General features: G+C 38.7%; 1 long non-coding RNA gene across 1 annotated transcript in view; it reads left to right on the forward strand.

Annotated features, from left to right (window-relative positions):
* Positions 1 to 25,134, forward strand: part of LOC135712341 (uncharacterized) — a 282,237-nt gene extending 257,103 nt beyond the window's left edge. Inside the window, exon 5 of the long non-coding RNA XR_010518590.1 lies at positions 25,035 to 25,134. This is a non-coding gene — a long non-coding RNA (uncharacterized LOC135712341). The remainder of the gene's footprint in view (positions 1 to 25,034) is intronic.
* The last annotated feature ends 258 nt before the right edge of the window (positions 25,135 to 25,392 follow it).

The raw sequence follows: 25,392 nt of genomic DNA on the forward strand, positions 1-25,392 counted from the left end.
GGTGGCATTCTTCTTGATATATTTGGCGGTTGATGGTGCCGGTAGTTATATATGGCTTGCTGAATTTGCCGCACTGACATATCGCCTGCCACATTAACTACTTCTTGGCAAATGTGTCGACCTTCTTCTTCCAAAACTTCTTCGGAACATTCAGGCGGGACTTGTCGACGAAAAACTCCAGACCAGAGATCTGCTTGGTGTCCGCTTTAATGTACGACTCGGCGTCCATGTCAATGCATTTCGGCTGCACCAACCACTCGCGGTACAGCTTGTTGGCGCGGGATTTGGCCACCGTATTCTGTTTATCAGTTCGGTTAGGCGCCTTCCTTGCCTTGAAGACATGAAGTCCGGCCCGCTTCATTGTCTGCTGGACTAATCAGACGGAAGAATTGACCTTCTTGGCCACGTCCAGAATCGAAAGGTTCGGATTGCGCTTGAAGTAATCCTTCGCCTTCATTGCGTTCACGGGGTCGGTCGTCTCCGCTTTTCTTCCTCTTCCAGCTCACCGCTGGGTCGTCTGGGTCTTCTTAAACGATTTTACCCAACCCCCTGCAATGCGATCCATTTCTTGAAACTGCCGAAAACATCAGCAGCGCTGGTGATCCATAATATATTTAAGCTCCAACCATGTAACATTAAATGCGGCAAGGTCGTAACAAATGTAACGCCTTCAAAACCATTCTTACTTTCCCGCAATGGACAATTAAAAAATGATTTAGTTGTTTTGGAATTGTCGAGCACAATTTGCGTGAATCAACGCGGCATGTACCAATCTTAACCATAGAGGAAAAGGAGGAGCGGTCAAATTAGCACCAGAGCACGCTTCACTCGAGTTGTTCACAGATGACAGGCATTGCAGTCATGTGATTTTACTAAAGGGTGTCCACGATGAAATTGCCACACACAAAATTGATTCGCAAAATTCGAGTTTTCATCCGATTGCCATCAAATTTTCAGGGATTGAGAGATAACTATTAAACTTCATTTTACCATTTTACTCGTATTTTATTTACAGTCCATACGCAAATGCCCGCACCTTGGCCTTAACCCCGGCCATAAGATTCTGCACAACCTGTGAATCAACCGTTTTTTGCATGTAAACCCATACTTTTTTCAGTTCCTCGACTGTCTTCACTACCTTAGGTCGTTTAAGAAGGTGCTGCTTCATAATCGCCCAGTACTTCTCGATGGGGCGGAGCTCCGGAGTGTTGGGAGGGTTGAACATTTTCGGCACGAAATTGACCTTATTGTCCGCATACCAATTCAGCACGTCCTTGGAGTAGTGGCATGAGGCCAAATCCGGCCAGAAGATTGTTGGGACGTTGTGGGCCTTCAGGAGAGGAAGCAGCCGCTTCTGGAGGCACTCTTTTATGTACACCTGTCCGTTCATCGTGTCCTGGGTCACGAAAGGTGCACTCCGCTTCCCGCACGTGCAGATGGCTTGCCAAACCAGGAATTTCTTCGCAAATTTGGACATCTTCTGAGTGCGGACATGCTCCGGAACGCTGAACTTATCCTTGGCCGTGAAAAACAGGTTGCCGGGGATCTGTTTGAAGTCGGCGTTCACATATGTTTCGTCGTCCATGATGCAGCATTCAACTTTCGTCAGCATGTTGAGGTACAACTTCCTGGCACGGGTTTTGGCGGACTTGTTCTGCTTCTCGTCGCGATTAGGGCCTTTTGTACCTTGAACGTTCGAAGCCCAGCCTTAGTTTTGGCCTTCTGGACAAAACTTCGGCTTAGGTGCAGCTTCTTAGCCACATCCCTAACGGAGGCGTTCGGATTTCGGTTGAAGGCCCCAACTACGCGGTTGTGATTTTTGGTGTTGTACGGAATACTTTTTCCTTCACTTCTGGGCTTCCGATCGGTGGTCAACCGTTCCTCGAACCACTTAATCACTCGCGACACCGTGGAATTCGCGATTCCCAACGTTTTAGCGATGGAACGATGCGAGAGATCCTTGTTCTCGTGATGAATGCGTAAGATTTTATCACGCACGAGCTGTTCTTTTGACTCCATTTCCGCGAGTTTTGATCACAGGACTTTAAAACTTGCAGGATGTAAATAATGCACTATGAACTAAATCCACTCAAATTTTCATTAAATTCTACCCAACGGTTAAAAAGTTAGAGCAATTTCATAGTGTGGCAATTTCATCGTGGACACCCTTTACACGGGACACGGTCGAATTTTCGATTTCAAACTGTTTCACGTTCCACATGTGGCACTGGCCTGGATTTTCAACGACCGCTCCCATATTTTTTATCGAAGCACTTCTTGCTTGGAAGCCATCTCGATAACCACTTGACGGATTGTGACGAGATTCTATAATATTAGAAGTACATTCAATAATATTAGAAATCATTAATACAAACCCAAACTCACTGCTATCGCACCAGTTACAGTTGTAAGATGGATTTGAACCCACGCATAAAAACGTAATTGCTAGCCTATAGATGGTGCTGCATTAAACGAGCAAATAGCTACGCGGTTCATAATTTCCATGCTTCACAAACAGCACCCATGTGGCATGTGACATCCATTTACTGCTATCCTAGAGATGTGCCTGGGAAGTAATTTGCATGAAATCCGTTTAAGGATGCCTCCACTGCTCAATCCTCTGTACTCATATTTGCTTTCAGCTTAGTTTGGTTCGGCACATAATCATATTGCCATCTTGCACCAGCTCTACACTGACCGCCCTTCTTCGGTCAGAAATTTTTGTAGTGCTCGGTAATGTTTTACAGAAATCTAAACAGCTGAACGTTCGATAAAACTTTGACCTTCATGTTAGAGCTTATTTTGCTCAATTAAATCTTGTAGTTGTAGTGCAGATTTAATTTTAAAGTAGCTCTTAAACAACTGTACTGAACTGCCTAAATTTTACCGAACAGTTAAGTTGTCGAGATTTCGGTAAAAACTACTGTTAGCGATAAATTTTAAGCGTGTTGGGGCCAGTTAAGAGTGGACTTGCATAGTATAATTTCTCTCAGTGAGCTTCGTCTAACAAATGGGGAACACTGTAAGGAAAAGCAAACAAATTTGCTTTGAATTATCACTAGATGGATTTGATTTTTGATAGTCTTGAAAATTTTCCCTGAGATCTTTGAGTGTTCTTTGATAACAATGTGCCGAAATATGATAGTGAAATTGTAAATAACATACAACGCAGATGCATCGGGAAGCACATGGGAGACCTTTTAAGCCCCTATTAAACGTGGAAACATATGCTCTCTTCCAATGGGAATACTTTCAAACGACAGTGACTAGCGCTACACACAGCGTAAGGATGTGGAAATTTGCATTTTCCATCATAAATGCAGAATTAAAATCACGTCACGGAAAGGAGATAAATAAGCCCGTTGAGAGCGACCCCCTTCCGACGGTGATGGAAAGGATAGTTTGGACTTATGTTACATCGTGAGAGACGAGCATCCACTCTTTTACACTGCACTTAACAGGAAATTGTATACACAGTATGTCACTAAAGACGAAGTAGTAGCTGATAGAATTACTCATTTCATCAGTTTTCAGGACGAAGGCAGGTCAGGTGTTCCTACACACATCTGATAGGTAAATAGAATTGCTGGTGTAGTCCAGCAACAACGTACAACCAATAATACAATAGGATGCACACAACTTGACTCGATGTCACAGTAATCCAGAGTGGTCACTCGGCCATGCATATGAGAAAAGCTGTAGTCTATTGGCCGGCAACGTGATAGAGCTCGAGTTGAAAAGATTTCCTATTTCATGTCCTGTTTGATTTATGCCATCATCGCATCATCGTGGTCCAGTCGTCTCGAGTGCTCGCTCAGACAAGAGAGTAACGATGCAACAATGCAGCAATCGAGTTCAACGAAACGAAAGGCTGCATTCAATTCGATCTCGCCGTCGACGGGTATGCACATCTGCCAGGGATTTAGGAAAAATGGCTCGTTGCATAGGCGTATAGATGTTTGATGAGACATTGAGAAAGCAATATTCGTTTTATGATATCCGTTTTATAATGAGACTTTCTGCTCAATGTGAAAACATTCTTAAAATGGCACCCATGAGTAATTATTTATAGCATGTCTTTGTATTTGAACTAACCTAGAAAAACAAACAAATTGATGATGGTAGTGTCACTAATTCCGAATATTTTCGAAGTTTGTCTGCATGAATGATTATTAGGGAATACTATACCCTATCTGATTAATGTTAGTTTTCATCAATTTAACGTTTTAATCTTTGTTTATAAACGCACGTAGGGTTAACTACCCCCTTCCCGGCATATTAAGCACTTAGCCAGCACTTAGTCTTTCTTAATATGGCGTAGTTTAGCAGCAAACGGAATGTTATTACCTATTACAGGTGGCTTCCAAATTTATTTACCTTTCCATATGTACCGTTAGTTTCATTCGTTTATTGTTGAAAATGCAAAACTACTTCTGGCGGCTCAACTTGGGCTACGGGTTTTCTTGGGCCTATTAGCCATTGAAACGCCATTGGGTTCTCTTTGGCCTATCGAACGTAAAGAAAAGTGAATTCGCGTGCGTCTTTTGTACACTTCAAGTGTGCCTTTTGTTTTCGTGATCTAATTTTGCGTTCTTAAATAGCTATTGAATGCTGATGCGTCGTGAATAAAAGCATCGTGCCAAACGTTTGTTTCACACGTTCACGTCGAAATCATAGATATATTTGATGTTTTGTGCTCGATATGCCAGGAATGAGCGGTTAGGCCGAAGTAGATTTTTCCCCTATCAGCGTTTCATTTTGAATATCTCGTTAACATTTCTCGTGGGCCTATCTTTGTTGATCTATTCTTTTCGTCGATTTTTTGTCATTTGCTGTTAAGGCCCCCGTCTGGAAGTATTATTGATATTATTCCCTTGCTGGGATTTTTTAGAACATCTGGGAAAACCCGCAAAAATGAGCTAGAAAAATAAGCTAATCAAAAAATCGAAGCACACTACGCTCTAGCATAACTTTCTGGCAACATGATAGTTGGAAAATTTTTGGGAAAATCCAACCCACAAAAAAACTGGGTTGTTTTTCCGACATGAAGACCACCCAATTCCGGCCACGTGATTGCAAATGTGTAAACACCATGTTCTATCTTTCCCCTCTGATAGCTCGTGATCTTTATTCTAAAGTACCAGATAATTATATACTATAAGATTCGTGAGAATGTCAGGAATCTTTTGGTGTACTTCAAAGTACAATTTTCCGACTTTCCTCGCATCGTTTTTCCATTTTCATTTCATGCATACCATTTTCCCGTTGTACCGGTACATGGCGAACAAGGCATGGGAAAGAAAAAAAACTGTACTAAACACGAATACGCGCGAGGAGCTTTCGGCTCACATGATTTCTGCCGACGGCTGACTGCAGCATGCGAATAGTGGTGTCGCATGTTTAGCAAAAAATAATTCAAGTTGTTGATAATGAAAAAGGTCAGCAAGAAATAAAATGCCGTACATCCTCCATTTCGTCCTGAATGACAATGGGTCCAAATATACACTGGGAAACATAGTGTTCTCTGCAGGTCGATGAAACTAACTAGTTTACTAGTGTTTTCTTTGTTTGGAGTAAACATATAAATATTGTTTGGAAAGCAATATAAGCAATAAGCAAAATATCCTCCCACTTTGATATTGGCTATATAATCTACACAGCAGGTATTATCGATTTCCTTATCTAAGAATCACATTCAAAACTTCATATGGTATAATTTCCAATACCTCAAGAAGCTCCGCGATGCGGATAGAGTCACTATTGATGGTGTGATTTGTTGTAAGATGTAGATCTCACCGAGCTAATTCAATTAATAATTACGATATTACAGCCGATAATGACAAGACTTTGCTATGATGTATTCAGAAACTTTTAATAACTTATATCAGCAGAAAAAAATGCATCAGTTAGTTGCAACATAGGGAATTGCTTTCTTCCAAATGACAGTAACATTTATTGATAATGTGAAAACGTGATAATTATATACTATACTCAACTGTTGTAAAAAATTAATGCTTCGTTCAGTTCAGAGTTGGGCACAGTTTAGTTAATCCACTAGGAACATTTTCGATAGCGATTATCGCTTCCGCTAATTTTTTAACCGATATAAAAAATCAGAGCAACCTGTATTTTGAGACATTCATGATTATAATTTATAAATTTTACACTAAAAGACTCCTGAAATAAGGTTGTAATGAAACTGGTTAGCAACTATCGATTATCGTTACCTCCCGATAATCACATTATTATTTTATTGTTTGGCGATTATCTAATTATATTGACGCATTATCTGTAATAGAAGCAATAGTAATAGTTTTTAGTTTGTTTGACAAACTTCGGTAACTTTATATAGATAGTGTAACAGTCAACTTCCGGCAGATATGAAAAGCCACAATTACTTGCGACTACGATACATATCATTCTCATGAGAAGTGATCATCCCTACTTTCAGAAGAAAGAAATATTTATTTGCTTCGCGAAGAACGTCGTCAGCTTAGCGTACACTACTGTTCATAAATTTGGGGTTCCCTAGATGTTTCACTATCATGTATCTCGCATAATATCTCTCAAAATATTATAATATCAGGCATAACATTTGATAACGGCACAAAAGCATTTGTAAACAAACTTTCTAAGGCCCTTTACACGCGAACCAAAGTACGCCCACGCAAACCAATACCACTTTCGGAAAGGTGATAGTGGCCCCTATATGATGATGCTGTTTGTTTGCGTGGGCGTAGTTTGGTTTGCGTGTAAAGGGCCTTAGAAAGTTTGTTTACAAATGCTTTTTTGCCGCTATCAAATGTTATGCCTGATATCATATTATCTAACATCAGCGTAAAGGTACTTTACAACATTACTCGAAAAAATTACAAAGATTATCATCAACATTTATTCATCATATCATTTTATCCTTGATTTCCACATCAAGGTCAGATAGGCTAGGTGATGTAGAATTTAATTTTTCATTTATGTGTTCCCGAACTTATCCTTGGTAGTGTACGAACAGAAACAGTCCAATGACGTGTACTAAAACCGAATATGAGCAACAGTTGTTCGTATTTTTGATTTTCATAAACCGGACCGACGCATCGATCAGTTCCAGTCTACAGCATGATGTGCTCCTCTCTACACATATCAGTCGGGAGTACGTAGACTTGGAAGTATGATGGTCAGCATTCTTATGTTGAACCGGCCTTCCCCGATACTGCGCCTTGAAGGATGTTGCTTATGGCCATTTCTGAGATCCGAAAATATTTTTCCAGGTTTCCGAGAACGCCAAGTAACCAACTCCAGTGATATGTAAGAAAAACAAAACCCGTGGTTTCAATACCTACATGTGGTGTTCAGCATTTTCCCGGAAAAGCTACCTCCCCGATACTTGAAAAATTGTTCCTGTGAACATTCCTTAGATTCGTTAATATTTTTACGAGTTTTTCGAAATGCAAAGTAACCATCTTCATTCATTCAACTACCGGTGTTTTCAGTAAGAGGAATTTATCCTAAATGTGGGTTCAGCATTTTTATGGAGAACCGACCTTCCTAGATACTGAACCATGAAGTTCTTATGGCCATTCCTGAGCTCAGGAAATATTTTTAAAAGTTTCTTGAAATGCTAAGGGGCCAACTTCATTGATATTTCATTTCAAATACCGTTGATTTCAGTGGGAGGAAATTTACCTAAATGTGGTGATCTTGAAATGCCAAAGGACCAACTGCATTGATATTTGACTTCATATACCGGTGATTTTAGTGAGAGAAAATTAACCTAAATATGGTGATCAATATTTGTATGGAGTATAATTCTTTCCTTATAATGGACCTTGAAGAATAGTTCCTGCGGCCATTCCTGAGATCCTGAAATATTTTTCCGAGTTGTCAAGGGACCATCTTCCATGATATTTGATTCCCCCACATCGCTGTTTTCAGTAAGAGGAAATTATCCTTTATGTGGGTTCAACTTTTTCATGGAAAACCGGAAATCCGGAAATATTTTTAGTTTTTTGAAATGCTAACGGATCAACTTTATTGATATTTGACTTCAAATACCGGTGATTTCAGTGAGAGGAAATTTACCTAAATGTGATATTTGTATGGAGAGTATGTCTTCCCCTATACTGAACCTTGAAGAAAAGTTCCTATGACCAGTCCTGGGATCCGCAATTTTTTTTCCAAGATTCTTGAATATACCAGCTATTTCTACACAGGGGAATCAAATAAGTAGTGATCAATATTTTTATGAAGTTCCTCCCTTCCCCGGAAGTACACCTTGAAGTTATATTTCCTGTGGCCATTCCTGAGTGCTGGATTTTTTTCAAGGTTATTGAAATGCCAAGGGACCAAGTGCAATGACATTTGAAATCAAATACCATTGATTTCAGTGAGAGGAAGTTAATCTAAATGTGTGTTCTGCATTTTCATGGTGAATAGGTCTTCCCCGATACTGTACTTTGAAAGATAGTACCTATGACTATTCCAGAGATCCGGAAATATTTTTCAGAGGTTTTGAAATGTCAAGGGACTTACATCAATGCTAATTGTATGAGTTCAAATACTGGTGTGTTCCGTAAGATAAAATCAACCTAAATGTGGGTTCTGCATGTTCATGGAATGCCGGCATTCTCCGATACTGTACCTTGACGAATAGTTCCTGGGATTCAGATATATTTTTTTGAGTTTCTTTAAACACCATGAAACCAACTGCAATGATATTTGAGCTCAAATACCGCTATTTGCAATAACAGGAAATCATTCTTAATATGGGTGTAGCATTTTCATGTAGGCCTCCCTTTGCTCAGTCGGTAAAGGCGCAGCTACAAAGTAAGACCATTCCTGAACGTCACTGGGTTCGATTCTCGGTCCGGTCTAGGTTTTTTTGGGTTAGGAAATATATCGAGTACCCTGAGCATAGAGTATGATTGTACTTGCTACTCAATTATACAATGCAAAAATAGTACAGGCATCGCAACTCTCAACTGTGGAAGAGCACGCAATAAGCTTGAAATGCGAACAATAAGAAGAAGATTTTCATGGGAAACCGGCCTTTCTTGATACTGGACCTTGAAAAATAATTTCAAGGCCATTTTTGAGATCCGGAAATATATTTCCGAGTGTTGTGAAATAAAACGTGATAATCTTCAATAATATATGAATTCAAATAAACACAGAAAAACATTCTGAATTTTACTGGTGATGTAAACATCTATGCATGCAAACATTCATGCATGTAAACTTCCATTTCACGTAAACTAGCAACTTGCAAGAAATGTTGCTTACAAATATGGACAGTTGGATAGAACAAATGGAATATTTCATTTCATGTCTCATAAATTTACACGATTTATGATGTAAACTTATAGAATATATCACACTCTATTTATGTGCGGTTATTTACGCTACTTTTTTTAAACTGTGAAGGCAATTTACATACACGTGAATTTTCGGAGCCTTTCTTAGCTCAGTCCGTTTTAGTATAGTTCCATTTTGGAGGCGGCTGGGTTCGATTCCTAGTTCAGTTTGGTGGTTATTCATCTATGCAAACATTGTATAAATTTACGTTATTTGATAAATCTCAGCTAATCATGCCAACCAAAAAAATTATGAATTTTAATGGTGATGTAATATCCATGCATGCTAAAATTGAAGCATGTAAACTTCCTTTTTATGTAAACAAGCAACTTGCAAGAAATATTGCTTACAAAGATTGATGGTTGCATACAATATTTAGAATGTTTCATGAAATTACTCATAAATTTACACGATCTGTAATGTGAATTTGTATGGTATGTGACGCTCCATTTATGTGCATCATAGTGACAGAAATGTACACTACTTTTTCGAACTGTGTGATATTCACTTATTGCAAACAAAATTAATGAAGAAAAGAATAGTACTGCAGTCCTGATTATCAGAGTTAAATAATGTAAATATTATAGACCTGTGCATCCAAGAATTGAGTATGATTGTACAGCTTTCCCCCGAAGACGCTTTTTCTTGACGGGTTTTCAACGAACCGCTCTGATTTTCAGCGAATGGCTTGTTAAAACCGCCGGGAAAAGCGGTGGGTAGACCGCAGTGCACAGCTAGAAAAAGTAGTGTAAATTTCTAATCAATATGATGCACATAAATGGAGCGAATCTCTGATACTGCACTTTGAAGAATACTTCCTGTTGCCATCCATGAGATCCGCTAATATTTTCTCAAGTTTGGAAAATTCCAGGCGATTAACTTTAAAGATATATAATCGAAATACCGGATAATTCCAGTAAACGGGAATTTAGCTAATTGTGGGTTTCAGCATTTTCATGAAAAACCTACCTTAACCGATATGAAAGATAACCTTCCCCGATGCTGTACCTATTGTATTCTATGAGCATTTCTGTGAACTGAAAATATGTCCAAATATCATGGAAGATGGTCCCTTGACAACTCGGAAAAATATTTCAGGATCTCAGGAATGGCCGCAGGAACTATTCTTCAAGGTCCATTATAAGGAAAGAATTATACTCCATACAAATATTGATCACCATATTTAGGTTAATTTTCTCTCACTAAAATCACCGGTATATGAAGTCAAATATCAATGCAGTTGGTCCTTTGGCATTTCAAGATCACCACATTTAGGTAAATTTCCTCCCACTGAAATCAACGGTATTTGAAATGAAATATCAATGAAGTTGGCCCCTTAGCATTTCAAGAAACTTTTAAAAATATTTCCTGAGCTCAGGAATGGCCATAAGAACTTCATGGTTCAGTATCTAGGAAGGTCGGTTCTCCATAAAAATGCTGAACCCACATTTAGGATAAATTCCTCTTACTGAAAACACCGGTAGTTGAATGAATGAAGATGGTTACTTTGCATTTCGAAAAACTCGTAAAAATATTAACGAATCTAAGGAATGTTCACAGGAACAATTTTTCAAGTATCGGGGAGGTAGCTTTTCCGGGAAAATGCTGAACACCACATGTAGGTATTGAAACCACGGGTTTTGTTTTTCTTACATATCACTGGAGTTGGTTACTTGGCGTTCTCGGAAACCTGGAAAAATATTTTCGGATCTCAGAAATGGCCATAAGCAACATCCTTCAAGGCGCAGTATCGGGGAAGGCCGGTTCAACATAAGAATGCTGACCATCATACTTCCAAGTCTACGTACTCCCGACTGATATGTGTAGAGAGGAGCACATCATGCTGTAGACTGGAACTGATCGATGCGTCGGTCCGGTTTATGAAAATCAAAAATACGAACAACTGTTGCTCATATTCGGTTTTAGTACACGTCATTGGACTGTTTCTGTTCGTACACTACCAAGGATAAGTTCGGGAACACATAAATGAAAAATTAAATTCTACATCACCTAGCCTATCTGACCTTGATGTGGAAATGAAGGATAAAATGATATGATGAATAAATGTTGATGATAATCTTTGTAATTTTTTCGAGTAATGTTGTAAAGTACCTTTACGCTGATGTTAGATAATATGATATCAGGCATAACATTTGATAGCGGCAAAAAAGCATTTGTAAACAAACTTTCTAAGGCCCTTTACACGCAAACCAAACTACGCCCACGCAAACAAACAGCATCATCATATAGGGGCCACTATCACCTTTCCGAAAGTGGTATTGGTTTGCGTGGGCGTACTTTGGTTCGCGTGTAAAGGGCCTTAGAAAGTTTGTTTACAAATGCTTTTGTGCCGTTATCAAATGTTATGCCTGATATTATAATATTTTGAGAGATATTATGCGAGATACATGATAGTGAAACATCTAGGGAACCCCAAATTTATGAACAGTAGTGTACGCTAAGCTGACGACGTTCTTCGCGAAGCAAATAAACATTTCTTTCTTCTGAAAGTAGGGATGATCACTTCTCATGAGAATGATATGTATCGTAGTCGCAAGTAATTGTCGCTTTTCATATCTGCCGGAAGTTGACTGTTACACTATATAAAGTTACCGAGGTTTGTCAAACAAACCAAAAACTATTACTATTACTTCTATTACAGATAATGCGTTAGTATAATTCGATAATCGCTAAACAATAAAATGATAATGTGATTATCGGGAGGTAACGATAACCGAAAGTTGCTAACCAGTTTTATTCCAACCTTATTTCAGGAGTCTTTTAGTGTAAAATTTATAAATTATAATCATGAATGTCTCAAAATACAGGTTGCTTTGATTTTTTATATCGGTTAAAAAATTAGCGGAAGTGATAATTGGTATCGAAAATGTTCCTAGTGGATTAACTAAACTGTGCCCAACTCTGAACTGAACGAAGCATTAATTTTTTACAACAGTTGAGTATAGTATATAATTATCACGTTTTCACATTATCAATAAATGTTACTGTCATTTGGAAGAAAGCAATTCCCTATGTTGCAACTACATAACTGATGCATTTTTTTTTTCTGCTAATATAAGTTATTAAAAGTTTTTGAAAACATCATAGCAAAGTCTTGTCATTATCGGCTGTAATATCGTAATTATTAATTGAATTAGCTCGGTGAGATCTACATCTTACAACAAATCACACCATCAATAGTGACTCTATCCGCATCGCGGAGCTTCTTGAGGTATTGACAATTATACCATATGAAGTTTTGAATGTGATTCTTAGATACGGAAATCGATAATACCTGCTGTGTAGATTATATAGCCAATATCAAAGTGGGAGGATATTTTGCTTATTGCTTATATTGCTTTCCAAACAATATTTATATGTTTACTCCAAACAAAGAAAACACTAGTAAACTAGTTAGTTTCATCGACCTGCAGAGAACACTATGTTTCCCAGTGTATATTTGGACCCATTGTCATTCAGGACGAAATGGAGGATGTAGGGAAAGGCATTTTATTTCTTGCTGACCTTTTTCATTATCAACAACTTGAATTATTTTTTGCTAAACATGCGACACCACTATTCGCATGCTGCAGTCAGCCGTCGGCAGAAATCATGTGAGCCGAAAGCTCCTCGCGCGTATTCGTGTTTAGTACAGTTTTTTTCTTTCCCATGCCTTGTTCGCCATGTACCGGTACAACGGGAAAATGGTATGCATGAAATGAAAATGGAAAAACGATGCGAGGAAAGTCGGAAAATTGTACTTTGAAGTACACCAAAAGATTCCTCACATTCTCACGAATCTTATAGTATATAATTATCTGGTACTTTAGAATAAAGATCACGAGCTATCAGAGGGGAAAGATAGAACATGGTATCTACACCTATGCAATCACGTGGCCGGAATTGGGTGGTCTTCATGTCGGAAAAACAACCCAGTTTTTTTGTGGGTTGGATTTTCCCAAAAATTTTCCAACTATCATGTTGCCAGAAAGTTATGCTAGAGCGTAGTGTGCTTCGATTTTTTGATTAGCTTATTTTTCTAGCTCATTTTTGCGGGTTTTCCCAGATGTTCTAAAAAATCCCAGCAAGGGAATAATATCAATAATACTTCCAGACGGGGGCCTTAAGTGGCATATCGTGAATATCACAACAACTAAAGCCTTTCGCATGGTCTTCTTCTTGGTCTGCATTACGTCCCAGTGGTACTTGACGCCGGCCATCAACTTAGTGTTATTTGAGATCGTCCACAAGCCTGTACCATTTTTTATTAGTATAATTGTGTGGTAAGTACAATCATACTCTACGCCCAGGGAAGTCGATACCCTTTTCAACCCGAAAAATTCCAAGACCAAACCGGTAGTCGAAACCAGACACCTCCATCATAGTCTTGCTTTATAGCTGCACCTTCACCGTCAGGGCTAAGGGAGACTTTTCCGGATGGTGGACAGGTTAGGTCAAAATTATATATGAGGCATTTGATTCTCTTTTTTTAATTGTAAGGTTTAGGAAAGATTCAAAAGCCAGACCTGTAGTGAAGTTGGCACGGTGTGATATACATTAGATGCCTAGTGCAGCTCCACTAAAACCCATTCTTTACTCTCTCCTATGCCCGGATCCCCCCGGGTCCATGGGGAAGCGACCACCTCGGGGGGTGTCATACTCTCAACACTTACTGGCGTTGCTAGATCGCTGCTCTTCTCTCCATTTACAGACGTTAAGGATGTGCATCTCCCTTCACACTGCCTCGAATTTTGGATAGTCGAAGACCACGTGCTCCGGCGTTTCGTCCACGTTGCCACACTCCGGACAGAGGGTTGACGCTGCGTGTCCGAACTGATGCTGGTATGTCCGGATGCAGCCGTGGTCAGACAGGAACTGCGTTAGATGGAAGTTGACTTCTCCGTGTATTCTGTTCACCCAGAACGAAAGAATCGGTATTAGTCTATTTGTTCATCTACCGTTCTCCGCCGTGTTCCTCTCATGTTATCACTTAACCAACTGAGTTCTCTTCTGGCTTCTCTTCGCCTGTAGCACTCGCTGTCATCCGCCAGGGTGATGCCGATGGGTCATTCCGGTGATAACGCATACTGCTTCCGACGAGATGGTTCTGTATGGGGTGTTTACATCTGTGCGTATTTGCTAGCGCTAGTGTACTAGCACTGTGCAAACTGGACCTCCATACCTCAGTATCGACGACGACACACTGACCAGAAGATGCCTTTTGCTACTGCTGGGACCATAGTTGTTCGGCATGATTCTAGCTATCGCGTTGATGGCCTTCAAAACCTTCTCACAGGAATATTCGACGTGGCTGTTGACGTGCTACTGACCAGCTAATATTAAAAAATCCACCATTTTACTACGTTCCATACAGTTGCAGAGAAAAATCAAGGCTTGTTGTAACAAATTTGCCCATCACTCAATTTTACGGATGTTCCGAATTTTCCGTTGGGTCATCTGGTGGCTCTTCGGAGCCAATGACTAGTTAATATATCGACACCATTTTCCCACATCGCATATAAATCCAGAGATAAATCAAGGCTTTGTTTGATCAAATTTACGAACCAATAAATTTTACGGATGTTCCAGATCTTCCGGTGGGCCATATGGGGGCCACTTGAAAGCAACGATTGGCTAACATATCCAAACTTACAATTTTACTACATTCCATATAGTATCAGAACAAATTTACGCAGCACTCAATTTTACGGATGTTTCGACGGATCATCTGTTGACCACTCGGAGTCAATGACCAGCTAATTTATCAAAAATCACAATTTTACTTTATTTCATATACATACATAATAATCAATATTATGGTTGATCCGGGTCATTGAATGGCCTTCTAATCTAATCTAACACCAACACAGCCAGTTCTTGAAAGCATCCTGGAAAATGATATATATACCTACATAATTTTTCTTGTCTATTTGATATATGTTTCACATCGAAGATGCGTCACACATATCAAAATGGCCAGGCCTACTGTGCAGCATTTAAGGGGCAAGATGATTCAGAAAACATCGGGTTTGTTTAAATCGAAGATTTAAACACGATGCTTCAGAATCCAACAAATGGATGAAACGTGGACATCTCGTACCGTACTTTCCGATTTTGGTAACTATATGATTGGTTGGTCGTTGGAAGCATCAAAGCTAGAAAGTTTAAGTGATGCTCCATTTTCTTCTGACGGTTGGGGCATGAGCACTAATTCTTGTCCTAGTCTTATATGACTTATGGCTATAGCGCCATTACTCGCTTTCTGAAAAGAGAAGAGGGAAAGGAAAAGGAGAAGGACAAAGGGAAAAGGATTATGTGAAATCTATGAGCATAAACAATATTTTTGATTTCATTATCATTTATTTTCATAGCATTATTATCAAATCATAAAAAGTAACAAGGACGAACATGTGATCCTTTGATTACTGAAAAATCCTGATTCCCTAGTTTGAAGTTGTCTGTTTGAAAAGATAAAAATTTACAAAATGGAACGAACTCACCAAGTTTTGCCAATTGAACCTGATGGCTGCTTGACATGTGATGATGTAGAAGTCCAAATTGTAGGCGAAGCTAGACGAAGATCAACATGAACAAGTCCGGTTTATGGTAGTTGCGCGGAATGTTTTCCTACGATTTGAGATAAACAAATGTTTGGAATTATGTAGTCGATTTTTGATGCGCATTGGTAAGCCTTTTCGTGGCCAATAGTCAGGTTGAATCGGTTAAAATTTTTAGTAGCCATTTTCAAAGTTATACCCATTGCTATTCGTATGCATGTTTGTTAAAATAAAAACCACACAAAGTGCGTTAGGCCCTCCCCGAAAGTAAAGCAAGTGGTGTTCATTTGAAATGCTAATAGCTTTTCGGGGTTAACTTGGATTCACATCCGGTATTCAGCCAAGATATTCCAATACTCCAAAGGTTTTACATTTCATACACAAATAAAATCGACCAGCTTCAACGCCACCTAGAGCCACGAATGGGAAAGTGGCTCGTTCCCCCATACATTTTGTTGATTTTCCCATACAAAGTTCAAACTCTTTGAGCGAGGGATTCCCGTGAACCAAATGGCAGGGTATTTCTGACCCCACAAACTACCATTCCAGGGGTAAAGTTTGGAATTTCTGGATTGAACTATTTTGAAACACTCTTATGTACATTCTTCATCAGTGCCATTCTCACTAAAGACTTATCAAAATCTAACCCCCTTAAGTACTCATCCTTTAGCGGCACGGGTGGTGTAGTGGTAAGCGTGATTACCTCTCATCCCGTCAGGCCTTAGTTCAATCCCAGTCGGCGCCACCGGGATGTTCTGAGGCATCCCGGAGGCGCCGACTGGGATTGATCCCAGGGCTTTTGGGGTGAGAGGCAATCACGCTTACCACTACACCACCGGAACCGTTAAATCAAGACTTAAATCTTTAACTTTTGACAGCTTGTTCTCATCCAAAGTCTCACCGAGTAGTGGTAAGATGGTGATTTTTTGCTAATTTAATCGCACTGTTCATTAATGAAAGTAGACATCTGTTTCTCAAAAGAAAATATTTATTATCGAACAAATTCATAAGCTTACTTTATTTAAATGAAAATCAACATACATATGGCCGATTTCACGTGAGTTTGAATGTTTACTTCTCATTTCTGAAGAACGCTCAGACTTTTCTCTTGATACCGCCCATTAGATTCTGCACAACTTTCTTCTTAATTTTTCGTTGTGCTGCAGATCAAATTTTCTTGAAGCAGTCAACAGAGCTTGCTTCTCTTCCATCTTTCTTAAGATGCCGTTTAATTATTGCCCAAAAACTTTCGATAGGACGCAGTTTGGGGGATTTTGGAATTTTTCGACAAAATCGTCTTTTTCCTTCTTGAGCATCTCCAACGTAGCAGAAGCATAGGATATTAGATTACAAACCTACTGAAATAAATATTTTTCCAATTTTCCGTAATAAAACTTTTGAAAAATGTGAAAATGATAATTTTATCACTGTTTTGTTTTTCCCCAAACCCAGTCATCAGAATCGAGTACCACTTGGTTACAAATCGTTCTGAAAAGATATAAAACAGCGCTGCTGTCGCGCTTCTGCTCATTACCGCTTCGAATGGCGTGGCACTTGGTCCTGCAGTAAGCAGGAGCAAGTCAGTGGTTAAAGGTGATTTGGGTCCGGTTCAACTAAGGGGCTGTTCCTTAACTACGAGGGGGAAGGAGGGAGGGGAGCAAGAATCCCAAAAATTGTCTACGTAGTTAATGAACAGCGCCTTTTACGAAACGCGGAAAAGTTATTTATGAAAAACACCCTCCATAGGAGGGGACCATATAACAACAAACTGAACCTGAACTACAATGTAGTTAAAAAAAAAGTTTAATTCCGTTAATTATTTTACCCCCTTCGAATTTGAGAAAAAAAATCGCTCACAATATTTTAATGTTATTCTGTGGATGATTTACCACCAGCTGACTGTAAAACATCCGAATTCCATCCTTTTTTACATATTCTGCACAAAAGATACTTTCTGCCCCGTCCCATTCATAGAAAAACGGTAGGAAATCCTGGCAGGGGCGTGGATTAGAAAGTATTTTTTTGTGGGACGTCGGATGTTAACCCAAATGCATATACCGTGCATCATAGAGAAAGAAGCTCTATCTACTGTTTCCAATTATCGTAATTACTCAGGAATGCTTGTGTGATTACGAACCCACGTTTCAATAAAATCCTATTTTGAGAACATTGTTCATTCTTTAGTATTATTAGAAACTAAAAAGATAGACTTTTTCACCAAAGACACCTTTTTCATGTCCATATGTAATATTAATAGAAAAAACACGGCATACATTTAGAAGCAGTGTGAAATGACATGAATAGGTCCAACCAAAATCCACTACCCTACCCCGGGCAAGTTGAAACGCGTGTTGAAGTTGAAACGGTATATGTAGCTCTTAGCGGAAGTGAAAAATCATTGAGATTATTTCTAATATAGTTTGCGGTAGTACACAATGACTCTCAAAAATAATTACAGAGAATATCCACTAAGAGATATACGTACTGTTTCAACTTGCACCGGTGTACCTTAACTATGATGTTTACTATCAAAACCTTAAACAGGTGGAGAACCTGTATTAAAGCTTTTTCTCTGACTTTGAAATTAAACAGCTGAATCCGCTAATTTTCAATTCTTGTTGCACTAAGCACCTACTTATTGGAAACCAAACGTTTAATTTGAGAAAAGTCACAGTATTATATTTTGCAATCATTCTACGAACGAGCTGTAAAGCGCATAATGATGATGCATGGTAATTTTATGTTAGGGTTGTCCTCCAAATTGGATAATAAAGAGGTGCTTAAACCCCGTATGATCGTTATACCCTTTCCTCCCCTACTTCATTGACATATGAACCAACGATTTTTGCCTGAAATTATTAATTATTTTGTTGGACATTTGTTCTAAAGTCTCAACATTCGAAATTCTATGTACCGTTCCGATTCAAATTTCGGACGATTCAAATTTCGGACACTTTCATTTTTAATTAAATATTACATCCAGTTAGAAACAAAGTAATAATGTTAGATGATCGTGGAGGGCACGAGTCAAAAAAATTTAAAATTTACAAGACATTTGGATCATATTTGACCGATATAATCAACTTTTAACTGTGTCCGAAATTCGAGTTTAAGTGTCCGAAATTTGAATCGGCACGGTACCTCGGTAGTACTGTACCAGGGAGGCAACTTCAAAATCATTTTCAGAACTTTGTTCTGAATCCTTTGAAGTGCTTTTTTCCTGGTAGTGCAACAACAAGACCATATTGGCACAGCGTAAAGCATGGCCGGTCTAAAAACATGTTTAAATATTAGAAGTTTATTCGTCAGGCAAAGTTTGGATTTCCTGTTTATAAGAGGATACAAACATTTAATATATTTGTTACATTTAGCTTGAATGCCCTCAATGTGATCTTTAAAAGTTAATTTTTGGTCAAGTATTAATCCAAGATATTTCACTTGGTTTGACCAGGAAATTGGAACTCCGTTCATAGTGACTATGTGACTACTACTAGGTTTCAAAAAGAAAGCTCTGGGCTTATGTGGAAATATTATAAGTTGAGTTTTGGAAGCGTTGGGGTAAATCTTCCATTTTTGTAAATAAGAAGAGAAAATATTTAAATTTTTCTGCAGTCTGCTGCAAATAACACGAAGACTTCTTCCTTTAGCGGAAATGCCTGTGTCATCAGCGAACAAAGATTTGTGGCAACCCTGAGGCAAATCAGGGAGGTCCGAAGTGAAAATGTTATACAATATAGGCCCAAGAATGCTACCCTGAAGAACTCCTGCACTAACAGGTAGTCGATTGGATTTGGAATTTTGGTAATTTACCTGCAGTGTTCTGTCAGTTAAATAATTCTGAACTAATTTCATAATGTAAAGTGGAAAATTAAACTTTTTCAATTTAGCAATCAAACCTTCATGCCAAACACTGTCGAATGCTTTTTCTATGTCTAGAAGAGCAACTCCAGTTGAGTGGCCTTCAGATTTGTTTGAACGAATTAAATTGGTAACTCTTACGAGTTGATGAGTAGTTGAATGCCCATGGCAAAATCCAAACTGCTCATCTGCAAAAATTGAGTTCGTATTGATGTGAAGCATCATTCTATTTAAAATTATCTTTTCAAAAAGTTTACTTATTGAAGAAAGCAAACTTATTGGACGGTAGCTAGAAGCTTCAGCTGGATTTTTATCCGGCTTCAAAATTGGAACAACTTTTGCATTTTTCCATTTATCAGGAAAGTATGCCAAATGGAAACATCTGTTAAATAATTTTACCAAGAAAGACAAGGTACTCTCTGGGAATTTTTTGATGAGGGTATAGAAAATTCCATCATCACCTGGAGCTATTATATTTTGAAACTTTTTAGTTATATACCTTACTTCGTCCAAATCAGTCCCGCAGGAATCATCAAAAATATTTTCCCGTGAAAAAATATTCTGATAATCCCGAACAACCTGATTCTCAATAGGACTAGTAAGACCCAAACTGAAATTATGGGAACTCTCGAATAGCTTAGCAAGTTTCTGAGCTTTTTCCAAATTTGTGATCAAAATTTTACCACCTTCTTTAAGCGCTGGAATAGGCTTTTGAGGTTTTTTCAAAATTTTGGGTTTGGAACTCGGGTCTAATTTAGAAACATTATTTTCAAAAGTTTTGTTCCTCAGGGCAGAGAATCGCTTTTTAATTTGTTTTTGCAAATCCCGCCAGATAACTTTTATGGCAGGATCGCGTGTTCTTTGATATTGTCTCCTGTGGACATTTTTAAGACGGATCAAGAGCTGAAAATCATCGTCTATTATAATTGAATCGAATTTAACCTCGCATTTTGGTACTGAGGCAGCTCTTGCTTCAACTATAGAAGTAGTCAGAGATTCAAGAGCATAATTAATTTCATCTTTGGTTTGCAAAGAAATGTTTGGATCGAAGTTATATTCCATAAATGTTCGATATTGCTCCCAATCAGCTCTATGGTAATTGAAAGTAGAGCTGTTGGGATTAGAAATTATTTCTTGGGATATTTCAAAAGTTACTGGAAGATGATCAGAACCGAAGTCAGCATGGGTAACCAATTGGCTACAAAGTTGACATGAATCAGTTAAGACCAAATCAATAGTGGAGGGATTTCTTGCAGAAGAAAAGCATTTTGGGCTGTTTGGGTATTGAATAGTGTGATAACCTGCAGAACAATCATCAAACAGAATATTACCATTGGAATTGCTTTGAGCATTATTCCATGAGCGGTGTTTTGCATTAAAATCACCAATAATGAAGAATTAAGACCTATGACGGATAAGATTCTGGAGGTCACCCTTGAGAAAATTCTTTTGCTGGCCTACGCATTGGAATGGCAAATAGGCAGCTATAAACGTAAGATGTCCAAATTTTGTTTCAACAGAAACTCCCAAAGTTTCAAAAACTTTGGTTTCAAATGAAGAAAGTATTTTATGTTTGATTCGTCTATGAATAATGATGGCAACGCCACCACAGGGTCCATCAAGACGATCATTTCTATAAATTAAATAATTGAGTCCTTCTTAACCTTATGGCCAGGTTTAAGGAACGTTTCAGTTATAACGGCAATATGCACGTTATGAACTCTCAAAAAGTTAAATAGATCGTCTTCATTATCTTGAAGAGATCGAGCATTCCAATTTAAAATGTTTAATGCTTTAAAATCCATTACTGAATTTTAAAGTCATGACAATATTAGTTGCAAATTTGACTCCAGTTTGAATAGCATCAAACATGGAGTTAGATTTAAGCATATCAGAAATCATGTCAATTAATGAATTCCGTAAAAATTCCATTTTAGGGGCAGTATTGCTTCCTAAGTCAAAATTGTCCAAATTTCCGTTAGAACGTTGGTTAGTATTTTGATTTCTACCGGCTGCAATAGCAGCATAGGTAGCTCCATTAACTCGTTGAACATTGTTAGCAGCGAGGGGAGTAGGTACAGATGAAACATTTGAAGCAGGTGGGATATTTGTACCTACGGGTACGAATGTAGAATTTGTTCCTCGCTGACCGTTGTTAACAGCAGAGGAATTTGTACCTGGTCGGAAACGTGGAGCGTTTCCTACCTGACGGTTAGAACGAGATTGTAGGATCGCTTTACGAGTCTTACATTCCCAAAAATTGGATTTGTGGTTTTCACCACAATTTGAACATTTAAATTTCTTAGGATCTTCCTTCATAGGACAGTCGTCCTTTGCGTGAGAGGAATCACCACAATTCATGCATTTAGCTGGCATGTAGCAATTTTTAGTTCCGTGACCCCATCCCTGGCACTTCCGGCACTGAGTGAGGTTTTGGAAATTTCCTCCAGTCTTCCTGAAGTGTTCCCACTTCACTCGGACATGGAGCATAAGGCTAGCTTTTTCTAAGGCCTTAAGGTTGTTTAGTTCACTAGACTTGAAGTGAACTAAATAAAAATCATTAGAAATCCCGTTGCGCGAATCGCCAGGACCGGATTTCATTTTCATTTTGATTACTTGGAGTGGCACAACTCCAAGTAATTTTGCCAGTTCATCTTTGATCTGATCCAGGGATTCACCACTGGGCAGTCCTTTCATGACAACCTTAAACACACGTTCAGTTTTGGTGTCGTAAGTAAAAAATTTGTGCTTCTTCTCAGTAAGATACTTGAGAAGACATTTAAATCCGTCCAAGGTTTCAGCCAATACACGGCATTCACCCCGACGTCCAATTTGTAGTGAAAACTTAACTTTCACGAAATTCAAAAGTTCCATGCGAAGAGCATGGAAATCGGTAGTGGTTATCACAATAGGGGGAATCTTTTCCTTCTTGGCATTAAGCCGGGAAAGTTTACTAGAATTTTTCTTGGATGATGGATCATTCTTATCATCCGTGAGCAAATCAAATTGATTACTCAAATTAATTTCATCAGAAGGGGGGTCAAGAGTTTGCCCCTTTCTTTTGCGTTTAGGCGCCATGGCGGCAGTAAATTTTTATCCAAATCGACTTCCAAGCAGATTACTACAAGAATCTGAAGGATCGAAGAGGAATTTTCCAAATCGATATCCAAGAAGGATTACCTCGGGTAGGGTCCAAACAAGGATCGAAGAGGAATAAGAGTTGAACAAGGTAGAAATTTTTTTTACAGGTTGATCACTGAAAAGTGCTGTTTAAATTTGTTGTAGCTTTAGGTAGTAGAAACACTTCCTTAAGCAAAAAGCAAATAGATCTGCACGGCAAGAGAGCACCATGCGGACTGATGACATATATCAATTTTGCGTAGTTACGTCATACGTCTACGTTCAGCGTTGAATCAATTGCAGCCCGTGAAGTGTACTGGTATCCAATTTAACGTACGTCTCGTCGTCCATCAAAATGCACCGGTTCGCCTTTTGAAGGAGAACGTCATACAAGTTCCGTGACCGTATCTTCGAAGCAGCTTTCTGTGAATCTGTCCTTTTGGGTGCTTTTTTATTCTTGTAGGTTCTGATATTATGCGTTTTTTGATATTCTGCACAGTTCCGACGCTAATGTCCAATTTTTTGGCAATTTCACGAACGGAACACGGTTGATGCGTACTGCTGCCAGCGCCTTTTTCTGGTCCGATAGGGTAGAGCGCTACTTCGTCGTAATCGCCCATTTCCGTTCTATCGATCAGAAAAGATCAATAATATCAATTATTTCACCGTACACAAATCAATAATAGGTTTGTTCCGATGCGTTAGTTCATAAGGTACATCGTAAACCCAGTTAGAGCGCATTATATGAATATTTACGCTCATTGTTCTCAAAACAAAAGAAGCGCTCCTAGCTAATCCCCTTTTTCTACGTTAGTCCGTAGGACGAAGGAAATCCAATAGCGTTTCAATGCGTTAGGACGGAATTGAAACTCGTAGAACGAATTTCGAAATCCAGAAGCAGTATTAGATTTTAAACAATATCTCAGCAATTGGTGACTCTTTATCAAATCCAACGGGACGTATGGAAAGGTGAATAAATTTAGAAGACATCTTTGACAGAAATATTCCATTTTTTTGTTTAAACTCGTTCTGAAAAGAGAAGTAAAGCGCGGATTGTGCTTAGTAGGACGGAAATTAGATCAAATACTCTAACCTCTTTTTGCGCCTAAATTTCGGTAAATCTTCAAGAGAACACGTTTCTCCAAACTTCTTAACAATATCGAACATTGTAGATTTATTACACTTCACGCTTTCTGCCAATTCTCGACACGACAACTTTTCGGAAAACCATTTGTGCAGAATTAATCAGCGAGTTGATAAGCTGACCCGACGCATCATTCGAAATTTCTCGCTTTTTTTTTAGGTTTGTTGCCAAAATACACAATTTATTTAAATAGTTCCAGTACACCGAAATTGATGAAATTTAGAATTTCGGTTCCATTTTTAGAGCAAATTACGAATATGTATTTACCTCAATACCCCTAAGCAACCCAATTGAAAAAAAAATGTGCGAAACCTCCACTCATCATTCTGCTCCATGTTCTTCCAAAAGGGGTTATTTCCATTTTATCCCTGTTCCAACCAATCTGCTCACAGCATTGAGCATTTTTCATTATCAGGACCGTCGTTCACTTCAATTGCAATGGTTCATGCTATATTCCAGCTATAGTTCTATATCCTCGTCAAGTTGCAGTGTTTTATATTTATTCTGGTGTGTGCATGCATAACTGCCGACTGACGACAGTGGGGGAACAGGCGAATGAAAGTTTCTCTTTTTCCGGCGATTCTTCGATTGTATTTGCCTCTCCAGCAGCAGTGTGCCCCGGCAACACAAAGCTTGCACGTCTCTTGGGTTTCAGGATGGGTGAAGTGTTTGTGTTATGTATTGCAGCAGTTTTCCGGAACTTTCGGGATCAAGATTTTTGCAGCATGCATGTGCTCTGGAGCACATTCTTCCAGAGTGCAGACGTCAAGTGGCATACATTGTCGGTATGGAAAACTCTTCTGGGGGCTGGGGACATTGTGGAAAAATCCGATTATTGAATTTTGTTTGTTTACATCGATCGTCAATGCTTTGCTTCTTGATTTATGCAAGCTCTGTAGAGACAGGTTTGAGAATATTTAAATAAAAAGAAACTATGTGATGCTCTATTAGATTATAAAAATATTTCAAACACAAATATTTATATATTTGTTTTCTCTTCTTTCCAGGAAATGAAGCAATAAGGTAAGCCAACAGAATGTCAAGTTAAATGTCTCGTTTGAAGCACAATTACCTCGACAAATGTGTGTACTTGAATTGTATGCAACATTCCCCCGAAATTTAAAAAAAAAAAACATCCGTATCAACTTTTCTTCAGTATCTCAATAAATCTATAAAAGTACCACTTGTACCAACAATGCCATTAGGTCGTAAAATGCGACGCGTATACATTTTATTATGTAGCAGGTACCGTTCGAACGCGGATAAAAAGCAATCAAGTTGTTTTTCTCACCATCATCATTGTGGGGATTGCCTGGGCACGAACGAGATTTCTGAACACAGGAAAAAGAAGAATTACAAACTCAC

Source organism: Ochlerotatus camptorhynchus, unplaced genomic scaffold (assembly GCF_037179485.1).
Source record: "Ochlerotatus camptorhynchus isolate MF236.1 unplaced genomic scaffold, CSIRO-AGI_Acam_v1.1 ptg000471l, whole genome shotgun sequence".
NCBI lineage: Eukaryota > Metazoa > Arthropoda > Insecta > Diptera > Culicidae > Ochlerotatus > Ochlerotatus camptorhynchus.